Source organism: Anolis sagrei, chromosome 3, assembly GCF_037176765.1.
Source record: "Anolis sagrei isolate rAnoSag1 chromosome 3, rAnoSag1.mat, whole genome shotgun sequence".
Lineage (NCBI taxonomy): Eukaryota > Metazoa > Chordata > Lepidosauria > Squamata > Dactyloidae > Anolis > Anolis sagrei.
In genome coordinates this window covers 18210365-18223081 of record NC_090023.1, presented here as the reverse complement: position 1 = coordinate 18223081, position 12717 = coordinate 18210365, and the positions used below count along the sequence as shown (strand labels likewise).

Sequence of the window (12717 nt, the reverse complement as noted above, 5' to 3'; positions counted from 1 at the left end):
AGTGGAGAATTCTCCGAGACTGCCTGAAGTCCTATGCAAGGTTTTACATAAACGAGTATGTGCTTTATCCCACAAGGAGCTATTGGCAGAAATGATAGGAACATGAATGGTACTACGGGCACATTTCTTTGTTAAACATCCAAGGATCCTACCTCAATGCTGAAATCCAAAATATACATTTTCTAATATTAAGAGACCTATTCTAAAAAGAATAATATTTACAGCAATGCTGGGGGAATTCTTGCACTAATTCATGCAGGGGTTTTCAGAGCCAATGTTTCTTTATCAGACGCCTGTTATGTTTAAAATATATATAGAGGAAAAGGGGTCATGGGAAAATGATAGCAACAAGAGTCTCCAGACAGCAAGAGATAAATGGACTCCAAAGTATCCAGAAATATTCCCAACCAACATCCACAAAAGGAACAAAAGAGAGTATAAAATTCTGTTCTTTCTGTGAATCCAAAAGACGGACCCAAAGCACAACACACAACATCCACAAAAGTGTAACCACTGTATTGTCGGAGGCTTTCATGACTCAAATCACTAGATTGTTGTAGGTTTTTCTGACTATATGGCCATGTTCTAAAAGCATTCTCTCCTGACGTTTCGCCTGCATCTATGGCAAGCATTCTCAGAGGTTGTGAGGTCTGTTGGAAACTAGGAAAATTGGATTTATATATTTGGAAAGTCCAGAATGGGAGAGAGAACTCTTGTCTGTTGGAGCAAAGTGTGTTCAACATCTTTATTAACGACTTAGATGAAGGGCTAGAAGGCATGATCATCAAGTTTGCAGACAACACCAAATTGGGAGGGATAGCCAATAGTCCAGAGGACAGGAGCAGGATTCAAAACGATCTTGACAGATTAGAGAGATGGGCCAAAACTAACAAAATGAAGTTCAACAGTGACAAATGCAAGATACTCCACTTTGGCAGAAAAAATGAAATGCAAAGATACAGAATGGGTGACGCCTGGCTCGAGAGCAGTACGTGTGAAAAAGACCTTGGAGTCCTCGTGGACAACAAGTTAAACATGAGCCAACAATGTGATGTGGCGGCAAAAAAAGCCAATGGGATTTTGGCCTGCATCAATAGGAGCATAGTGTCTAGATCTAAGGAAGTAATGCTACCCCTCTATTCCGCTTTGGTTAGACCACATCTGGAATATTATGTCCAATTCTGGGCACCACAATTCAAGAGAGATATTGACAAGCTGGAATGTGTCCAGAGGAGGGCGACTAAAATGATCAAGGGTCTGGAGAACAAGCCCTATGAGGAGCGGCTTAGGGAACTGGGCATGTTTAGCCTGAAGAAGAGAAGGCTGAGAGGAGATATGATAGCCATGTATAAATATGTGAGAGGAAGCCACAGGGAGGAGGGAGCAAGCTTGTTTTCTGCTTCCTTGGAGACTAGGACGCGGAACAATGGCTTCAAACTACAAGAGAGGAGATTCCATCTGAACATTAGGAAGAACTTCCTGACTGTGAGAGCCGTTCAGCAGTGGAACTCTCTCCCCGGAGTGTGGTGGAGGCTCCTTCTTTGGAAGCTTTTAAACAGAGGCTGGATGGCCATCTGTCAGGGGTGATTTGAATGCAATATTCCTGCTTCTTGGCAGGGGGTTGGACTGGATGGCCCATGAGGTGTCTTCCAACTCTTTGATTCTATGATTCTATGAATATTTCAATTGGCCACCTTGATGGCCTGGCAGTTTTTAGGTGTGGCTTGTTTCTGCCTGGGGGGAATCCTTTGTTGAGAGGTGATTAGCTGTCCTTGATGGTTTCTTGTCTTCCACAGACATATAAACCCAATTTTCCTAGTTTCCAACAGACCTCTCAACCTCTGAGGATGCCTACAATAGATGCAGGTGAAACGTCAGGACAGAATGCTGCTAGAACATGGCCATATAACCCCCCCCCCCCCAACATTGCTGTTAAATCCAGTGACCTGGACCATGCCACCTAAACAAAGTTTGTGCTCATGCATTTTCAGATGGCGTTCTAATCTGGAAATATGACTGCTTCCTTCTTTCAAACTCAGCTCCAGCAATGTGGATTATATTTGTCACTTCACTCAAATACATGTTTAAAGGATAGAAAACATCCACCATCATGTTTAGATGCTGTGATTGGTGCCTCTAATTAAACAGACATTCATCAACTTGTGCCAAATGAACCTGACTTATGCAATTTCCACTTACAGCCCCTTTTGTACATTATTGTAATGGAAAGCTTGCATTGATTCTTCCCTTGAGGTTATCATAAGGCTTAGCAAATCAAAGCCTTATCCAACATTATACTAGCTATGTTCAAAGATGGCACATGGAAAATTTCAGTGTAAAACTATAGCTGTAAAGGGAAGAATTGAGTTCTGAAACCTTAAGGAAATTGATAGTCCATAGCACTATACTATGAATCCATAATTTATTTATTTCGGACATTTGCACCCCGTTCTTCTCAACCTCAAACATTAGATGCAGCACACAAAAAACAGTAAGAACAGTTGGACATTAAATAAAACAACAAAAATTAAAATACATTATAATATTGGCCATTAAAATATTGCAGTACTACCAGCCTAAGTCCTTGAATCCAAATCGTAATCTGGAGTTCCAGTCCAGGTCTATTCATTGGTGTAAGTCATTGTAATTGCTGCTCAGTTAGCTGCCCGAACGCTAGGTCCCAAAGCTAAGTCAGCCTAATCTTGCCAGGGAGTGCTTTCCAAAGACGGGGGGCCACCACTGAGAAGGTGCTGTCTCTCGTCCCTGCCAACCACGCTTGCGAGGGTGGCAGGATCGAGAGTAGGGCCTCCCCTGATGATCGTAAACTCCAAGGTGGATCATAGAAGGAGATACATTCAGACAAGTAAGCTGGGCCGGAACTGTATAGGGCTTTATAGGTCAAGACCAGCACTTTGAATTGTGCTCGGAATTGGACTGGCAGTCCAATGCCTTGATTTGACCATCGTCCAAAGGGGCTTGAGAGCTGTAGTCAAAACACAGGGCAGATAAAAGGTTGAGCACTACAATATAAAAAAGAAGATGCTGGAAGTATCTCAGAAGTAACTTCAGGGCTGCATAAGCAAAGATGTAGTACATGATTTATTTATAAATGAAGTTCATCTAGTGCAAAAACCACTGACATACTAAATGCATATCTTGCTTGGGATTTGTGAACACATCTACCATGGTTCCCCAGATTTAATCTTCAACACTGACGTGGGATCAGACTGGCTAAAATCCAAAAGGAAGATGCCTTGACAGCCCAAAGGATGTCCAAATACACTGAAGACACCAGATTCTATCTGATTGTGGAAATGAAGCAGGGTCAGCCCTGGTTAGTACCTGGATTGAAGACTGCCAACCAATACCAGACGTTTTCAGAGGAAGGAACTTGCAAAATAGCTTATGAGTATCCTTTGCTTAAGAAAACCTGATAAAATCCATGAAACCACAGTATGTCTACAGACAACTTGAAGGCACATACACACACTGATATTTATTTTTATTTATTTATTTGTCGTGTCTGAGCAACCAGTCCATTATATTACATTTCTAATAGAACAAAGCAAACAAACAGACAAAATACAAAACTTGTGAGTTTGGTAGTTGGTTAAATGTCCTTTGACTAGTATCTGGCCACTTGGAGTGCTTCTGGTGTTGCTGCAAGAAGGTCCTCCATTGTGCATGTGGCAGGACTCAGGTTGCATTGCAGCAGGTGGTCAGTGGTTTGCTCTTCTCCACACTCGCATGTCGAGGATTCCACTTTGTAGCCCCATTTCTGAAGGTTGGCTCTGCATCTCGTGGTGCCAGAGCGCAGTCTGTTCAGTGCCTTCCAGGTCGCCCAGTCCTCTGTGTGCTCAGGAGGGAGTCTCTCATTTGGTATCAGCCATTGGCTGAGGTGCTGGGTTTGAGCCTGCCACTTTTGGACTCTCACTTGCTGAGGTGTTCCAGCGAGTGTCTCTGTAGATCTTAGAAAACTATTTCTAGATTTAAGTTGTTGACGTGCTGGCTGATACCCAAACAGGGGATGAGCTGGAGATGTCTCTGCCTTGGTCCTTTCACTATTGGCTGCTACTTCCCGCCGGATGTCAGGTGGTGCAATACCGGCTAAGCAGTGTAATTTCTCCAGTGGTGTAGGGCGCAGACACCCCATGATAATGCGGCATGTCTCATTAAGAGCCACATCCACTGTTTTAGTGTGGTGAGATGTGTTCCACACTGGGCATGCATACTCAGCAGCAGAGTAGCACAGCACAAGGGCAGATGTCTTCACTGTATCTGGTTGTGATCCCCAGGTTGTGCCATTTAGCTTTCGTATGATATTGTTTCTGGCACCCACTTTTTGCTTGATGTTCAGGCAGTCCTTCGACACACTGATATGGGAAATTGGTATCATATAGGTCCTTAAGTCTATGAGAAACAATATGGCCCGATGAAGACCATATCAAGTCCACACTTTAGTGGGCTGTACCTTGTCCATTTCTGTAGCACTGTCTTACCCATCTGGAACATAAACCCCTGCGTTCTTAATGCTCATCTTTGTGACATATTGTGCACTTTGCAAAGAACGGGAGACACGTGTTATGAATTTTGATGGAAATGCCTTAGAAATCAGGGCAGCATCTTGTGCTAAGCAACAGCTCTGATAAAATACACTCTGTGGATATAAATAAATGAAAACAGAAACATGAATGCAAGATAAGCAGGAAGCAGAATTATGAAAGCAGCAACCAGACAGTGGTTCATGAAAAAGGAAAGTGGCAGAGGGAGGATTATTTCGGTCTTGGAACAAACAAAAAACTTCCCTATCTGATATTCATTACTACTGACAAGAATAATATACAGAGAGTGTTGACAGATAAAAAAAACATCTTCATTAGAAGAAGGACTGAAATGTCTCATTCAACTGAGAAGAGAGAAAAAAATCAGTGGATGTAATGAAGGGGATGTTCTTTTCACTGTTTATCTCACAAGTGCGATTGGCAGAGACAAAGGACTGGGCCTTCTCAGTGGTGGCCCCCTGGCTATGGAACTCCCTCCCCAGGGATATTAGATTGGCCCCCTCCCTCCTGACTTTCCAAAAAAAAAAAAGAGGTAAAGATCTGGCTCTTTGAGCAAGCTTTTGAGAATGCTTGCTCCATAGAGAGAATGCTTGCTCCATAGATAACATGGAACTATGAATAGTGAACATGGAATGGCCAGACGATGTTACTGGATAACGTTTTTAACAAGACGGCTACAATGATTATATGTGGTTTTTATTTATGTTTTATATTGTAATGTTGATTGTTTTTAATGGCATTTTTATGAATGCCTGACATCAAATTGTGCCAATCTGTAACCTGCCTTGAGTCGCCATATGGCTGAGAAAGGCGGGCTATAAATATAATAAATAAAATAATAATAAATAATATAATTATTATATGTCATTATGAAGTACACACTGTTTAGTTTTAACACTTTGACTGCCATGGCTGCATTCCATAAAATATCATACGAAAGCTGACTGGCACAACCTGGGGATCACAACCAGACACAGTGAAGACATCTCCCTTGCGCTTTGCTACTCTGCTGCTGAGTACGCATGCCCAGTGTGGAATCATCTCACTACGCTAAAATAGTGGATGTGGCTCTTAATGAGACATGTCATATTTTCACAGGACGTCTGCGCCCTACACAGAGGCAGCCCTAGGTAATTTTCAGCGGTAAGCAAACAGTATTTTGGCGCCCCCCCCCCCCAACAATAATTGATATATATATTTTCTGTTCGTCATGGGAGTTCTGTGTGCCATATTTGGTTCAATTCCAGCATTGGTGGAGTTCAGAATGCTCTTTGATTGTAGGTGAACTATACATCTCAGTAACTACAACTCGCATATGTCAAGGTCTATTTTTCCCCAAGAGTGCCTCAAGAGTGCCCCTGGGCAAAATCAACTATGCTGCAAATGCTTACTTTGCGTAATGGGTTGAGCCACCCCTGGCCCTACACCACTGGAGAAATTACACTGTTTAGCCGGTATTGCACCATCTGACATCCGTTGAGAAGTAGCAACCAGCAATGGAAGGACCAAAGCAGTGACATCTCTGGCCCATCCCATGTTTGGATATCAGCCAGCACATCAATGCCTTAAATCAATAAATAGGTTTCTAAGATCTACAGAGATACTTGCACGAATGCCTCAGCAAGCCAGAGTCCAAAAGTGGCAAGCTAAAACACAAAACTTCAACCTATGGCTGATGCTAAATAAGAGACTCCTTCCTGGGCTCACAGAAGACTGGTGACTTGGAAGGCGCTGAACAGACTGTGCTCTGGCACCACAAGATGCAGAGCCAACCTTAAGAAATGAGGCCGCAAAGTGGAGTTCACAACATGCGAGTGCAAAGAAGAGCAAACCACAGACCACGTACTACAATTCAACCTGAGCCCTGACATATGCACAATGGAGGACCTTCTTGTAGCAACATCAGAGGCACTCCAAGTGGCCAGCTTTGGACAAAGGACATTTAATATAATGCCAAGTTTTCTTAAACATTGTGTTTTTAAAATACATTACTACTGTACCCTTGGTTCGCTCCTTATACAATAAATAAATAAATTCCATAAAATACTGGGATTTGATGAGATACTGATTTTTTTTTTTCTACTAAAGAGCTTTTGTGATAAAGGAGACATTGCTATACGAAATATCTGTTTGCTGAAGGAACTCTTCCTTCCTCTAATCCGGTCTAAAACAGATAATCTATGAGAGGCATCCTTCCCTGGTTGCAAAGCATCACCATGCCTTTGGCCGGTATAATCTTTGAAGTGGCAAGTATGCTAAAAACAACAAGGTCCATTTATCTCTGATTAAAATCCTATGCATAATTTCATGCAAATTCAAAATACCCTTAAGGCAGTTGGTAGCGCGCCAATGCCGCTTTTACAGATGGAAAGGGGTGGATAACAATAGTCTGCCTTCTGTCTCTTTTGAGCTTTTGCTTCTCACTGGTTTAACCAGGATCGAGGGTGCTACAAATATGTTGTTCCAACTCACATCGTTATGAAAACACACACATACATATGCAGAGATCTAACAGCTCCTCAGGAAGGAAAAGAAAGATTAGATCCACTAGATCAAAGGGTGATAAATCATTACCCAATAGAGTAAGCATGGGTCGGCTCCAGTTGGGATGAGGAATTGTATTCAGATAACCAGAACGCCTGAATTGTGAGAGAAATAGCAGCAAGGGTCAAAGAGCAAACCTTGAGGCAGCATTGATTTAAAAAGCTGAAAAATGCAGGAACACAGCAAAGCTCAAGGACATTTCTTTGCTCAGGAGGGCAATGCAAATGTTAATCATGTAGACTGCATATTGTTTGGAGATGGTATGCAGAAAAGGTCTGCAAGCCATGACCAGGATTGTACATTAGAGATGCACAGCATCAATCCACTCCAAAGACTGATGCTGTGTATCTCCAAATGGAGAATTAAATTTCATCACTATTTTCTTATTGCCTTTGTGATACCCTCTCTATCTCCATATTGTAGGATGAGACACGAAGCTAGGATGAGCCCTGAAAATGACCAAGAAAGCAAACAGAAAGCAAACAATAACTTTGGCCAAAGATACTACTGCTTTCAGTGGCACATTGTGCTAGCAGGACTAAAGACCAACAGGCCAGTGGTTCAAATCCAGTGAAAGTGTAGATCTGTGGTTCTCAACCTGGGGTTCCCAGATGTTTATGGCCGTCAACTCCCAGAAATCCTAACAGCGGTTAAACTGCGTTGTAGGCCAAAAACATCTGGGGACCCCAGGTTGAGAATCACTGATGTAGATGAACTCCCTCTGTCAGCTCAAGTCCTTGTGCGGGGACATGAGAGAAGCCTCCCACAAGGTTGGTAAAACATCAAAACATCTGAGCGTCCCCTGGGCAACATCTTTGCAGATAGCCAATTCTCTCATGCCAGAAGCGACTTGCAGTTTCTCAAGTCACTCCAGAGACACACAAAAAGTCCAACGTGCTAACAGCACTGATTGAGATAAGAGTTTATTTCAACATCAATATTTTAGAGAGCTTTAGTACAGCATGAGCAATATCTAATCTAAATATCTGGGGCTTGGGGGAGGGAGGTGGGCATTCTCACAGTTTACTGGGTTTATTTTTAGTATATGTATTGAATGTTATCTAAGGTTTATGTGACTTGCAAAAAATAGAGCTAGAGATTGTTGTTTATGAAGCATTACACCCATTACATCAAAATGGGTGGCCCTAGGCACATGATACTGCAGTTACAGCATTTCTAGCAAAGCACAATGGCAGAGTTCAGCAAAATAATACAGGCCATGGGTGAGAAGTCAACTATTGCCAAAACATAGTTCATCCGGCTAATTACAACAGACCAGCTGGATGTATAATTTGCCAACAACTGCATTTCAGAATTTCATGTAGATCGCACGCCTAATAGTGTGACTTCCCTGGGCTTTTCCCCCTGCATGCTTTTTTAAACCAACTTTTGCCTGCAGAAGAAATGTCTGTGTTTCAAAGTTTGTCCTTTTTCAGTTGGGCTGATACAGGTATTATCTTTGTATGGATGACGGACCTTCACTTATGGTCTACACAGATATCCCTTGTATTTGAACTGTCTGATGGCTGATGGTGGTGCATAAACTCAGACATTCCTGTTTCAAGCTCTGACAGCTTCTGATAGTGACACATTACATAACTGTGGTGATTCAAATGACCACATCAAATGTATGTGCCACCAAGTCCACCCACTGCTATCCAGAAGAGAGCACAGTCATTTTTTCCACACTTTCATGGAATCATAAAATAATAGAATTAGAAGAGACCTCATAGGCCTCCCAGTCCAGCCCTGTGATGACACACCCAACCCTTTGGGAAAACTCTATTGTCTAGCTTTACTCGGGGCCTATATGTATACCTTCTGTTAAGATTAAGACCCTTAGCAGACGGAGGCACTTTAGGCAAGATGAAAAGATAACCAAATGAGTTTACTGAAATAAGAGGAATAAAGGGTTAACTCCACCTGGGACTATCATAAGATAACTTAAAACAATATATTACAAAAGAAGCCTTTGCTGGTTGCAGGAATCTTTCCGGAATCTGCCTCTGATGCAAAACGATGGATTACAAATTGTTGCTTATAAACTGTCTTAATCTTCTTTCCTGTGAAGCTTAGGCTGGCCAAAAGTTTCTGTTGTCCTTTTGACTGATGGTATAATCATACTGCTAAATGCAGCAGGAGCTAAGAATGCCTGTTTTTGGATTCCTTGACTTAGGATTACCAGACAATGCCCCAAGCCTCTAGTAACTGTAAAAAAACAAAAAACAAAAGGGAGGAGTCCAGCAAGAGAGCTCTATGCAGGTAAATAGAATAGAAACTAAGGCTGGCCTCTAGGGGATGTTATGCTCCACCCAAAAACTAATACAAAGGAAGGTATCTACACTATTGGGAACATCTATGAACGGGGGAACTGAAACAAAGGAGACGAAAAGGCAGAGCCAGGATTTCACAAGCCCCCTGCCAAGAAGCAGGACGTTTTGAATGTTGTAGATTTGATTGTTGACAGATTTCTCCAGTGTGACTCAGTGTGGTCACCTTCCTTCAATCATGCTTGAGGACACAGAGATTTCTAGAGGGAACACATTTAGAGGATGGAGCCTCTATGGTCAGCTTCCAATATAATTTGACAACAGATATTCTGGAGGACCTAGAAACTTTTAGAGAGATATTCTCATAAATTAAAAAATAGCAATTTCTTTATTCACAGTTTCTATTTTTATCGTGATCATTTGCTTGTAACCCCAGTGAATGTGTAAGGCTGACTACTCTTTCCATCACACTTTCTGTGACCCTATTGGCTTATTAAGTATTTTCTCTATGACACTATTGGTTTATTAAGTATTTTCTCTGTGTCTAGGAGAGGTCAGATGTCTGCCACAAAAAGGAAATGGATATAAAACATTAATTAGGCTCTGTTTGGGGGGAAAAAGCATCATGGATATGTTAATATTTTCACTGAGCATCTAAAAGAAAAAGTGAGCATTTAATTAGACAAGTTGCTGTCCAACTTGGCCAATTTTACATGTGTTGGGAGACAACAATTCAGAGCAGCATTCCACTGCTGAGGTTTTGAATGATGCACAATTGAGCCGACTGCATCTGTGATATAAAGCAATGATCCTCATCTGCATTATAATGCTTAGACGCCTGGTCTGAATGGGGACCTTCAGGCGCGACAAAGCCAAAAGGAGCATGCAATGGTCACAACAATGGTACAGAAAGGCATTTGGGGCTAAAATTATCCCAAACGCAAAGTGCTAATGTTCAAGAAGGCAGAAAAACCCACAACAATAAAACCAAAAGCTTTCACACATCCCTAACCAGAATAGTTATGTTATAAATATGCAAGTAGACCTCAAGTATTCACTAATAAATTCCTGCATCAGCAATCCAAAATAACTAAGCTTTTATCCCTATCTTATAACACTAAAACTAATCATCCACTGCAATTTAATGGTGGGAGAAATGAAAGGAAGTACTTCGGTTCACAGATCAGCTGTGGAACGTACGGCCACAGGACGCAGTTATGATTCCCAACTCATACAGCTTAAAAAGAGAATTGGATAAATTCATGGAGGATGGAGCCATAAATGCCTCCCAGTGGAACGGTCTCATATCACCTACGCTATCAGAAACAGAATACCTCTGTATATCAGTTGCTGAGAGTGCATGGTAGAAGGTGTAAATCCTACTAGCGGGCTTCCCATTGGACACTGTACATACAGAACATGGGGCTGGGGTGGGTCTTTTGACTGACCTGATATACTTCAATGTTTTAATTGTTCTTCTAACATTTTGATATTGTGCTACTGGTCCAGGGATTAACACCTCTGGGAGGCCATGGGGGTGCATTAAACCCCTAGAAGACCTTGGGGGCTGCAAGATCTGCCTGTCTGTCTAGTGGACAAGGACTTTGGAGGATGTGCAAAATTCATAAAGAAGAACCTTTTTTGGGATCACTTGACCGGGGACCACTCTCTAAGATTAGGGCCAAAAGGGTTACGAATCAATTTTTGGTCAACTTTAGATCCGGTTAGGTTATTTGGGTTGCTGATTCAGAAAATTGCACTGGATAGACCACATCAGCTCTATTTATGATACAGAACATATGCCATCCAGTAGTCGCTATCTGCTCACCAACAGAAAACCATATTTAATAATCTAGAGCTGATGTGATCCATCAAATGCAATTTTCTGAAACAGCACCCCAAATAACCCCAGGAACAGGCCTAAAAACGAAGACACCAAGGTGTCCCCACTTCCAGACGCAACATGGAATGGCTCTGCTCAGGGGGAGGGAAAAGGAGAAGAAGAAGTCAGGAGGGTTGTTATCACGTCTTTCGTGGGTACTCAGCCTCTCCCTTCCCGACATCCCCATTGCTTCATGAGACCAGTTCCTCTTGTTGTAATGGTGTAGTAACAGTGAGGCTGAAGACCATATTTTAGTTCTTAGGAGCCACTGCTCTGTAGTAATCTATTAGGTTCTTCAACCGCAGAGTCATCCGGAGGGCCTAAAAAATACTACTGAGGTTATATTTTGTCAGATGCAGGTAAGTGAAAGCACAGTTTAACCTTAAACACTGTGGCATAGACAACGAGAAATAGGAAGCCCTAGCCCTCAAGTGTTCTAACTTAAATTCAGCTGTTATCAATAGTGCTGTGTAATTTGAAGAGCATAACTGGAAGGAGAAAGGGAGAAACATGTCAAGAGGAAGGTATGTCAAGCCAACCACCTTAAATGGTCCTGACAATAGCTGGCTTTCCTCACTGTGAAAGAATATGTGGATCAGGAATAGTCTCTACAGTCACCTATGGACCCACCACCAAGACCCTACACTTGGAAGGCAATCATACTCAGCCATGAGTGATAGCCTATAATCATGACTGATCCTATGGGTGCAAGAGGTTGTACTCTACTAAAATAAATAAATCCCAGTCACAGAATGACCTTAGGCTTCAAACTGCAAAAGGCTTTCAGGAAAAAACTGATAAAAGACAAGAAAAGAGGACTTTGAAAGGTTGGGTATCCGTGTGTACGTGATAGAGGGAGAGGGAGGGGGAGGGAGAGAGGAAGAAGACATCTCACTTTCAGAAGGAAAAACTCATACAGCAGTTTACTTTCTTATATATTTTGAAATGGCAATTCTGTCAACTCGGATGCTCAATTTTTCAAAGGCAGAAAACTATCCTAGGGTCCAAGACATGATAGATTCTTATAATCGAATTTCCATCCTTCTTATCTCTTAAGATTTCTTGGATTGTCCTCCAATTTCCATTTCCAGTCCTTCTATTAAATGACCATAACCCCGTGACCTCCATTTACCAGACTGCATTTATCTTCCATTCCTAATTGAGATGTAATATGTCCTCTTGCCAGCAACTGAGCGCAGGAGGCAACCTGCTTGTAAAAACAGACTCGTTCGTTGAGAGCTCACTTCAACTTGGAGGAATTACAGAGCAATAATCTTGGATCAGTTTAGCATCTCTTCCCCTATCACCTCTTGCATTTCACCACTAATGAATTTGTTTTTCAAACATTTGGACGTAGCAGGAAACCCAGAAAGAAAGGGTAATTATGTTTTGCCGCAGTTATAAACGGATAAGAGACTTGCAAACGAACAGTATCTATTCTGATTTACATGGAAACTTG

General features: G+C 42.0%; 1 protein-coding gene across 7 annotated transcripts in view; it reads right to left on the bottom strand.

The window, feature by feature from the left end:
* FAT3 (FAT atypical cadherin 3) overlaps nucleotides 1-12717 on the bottom strand; it is a 695104-nt gene that overhangs the window by 313394 nt on the left and 368993 nt on the right. The window lies entirely within an intron of this gene.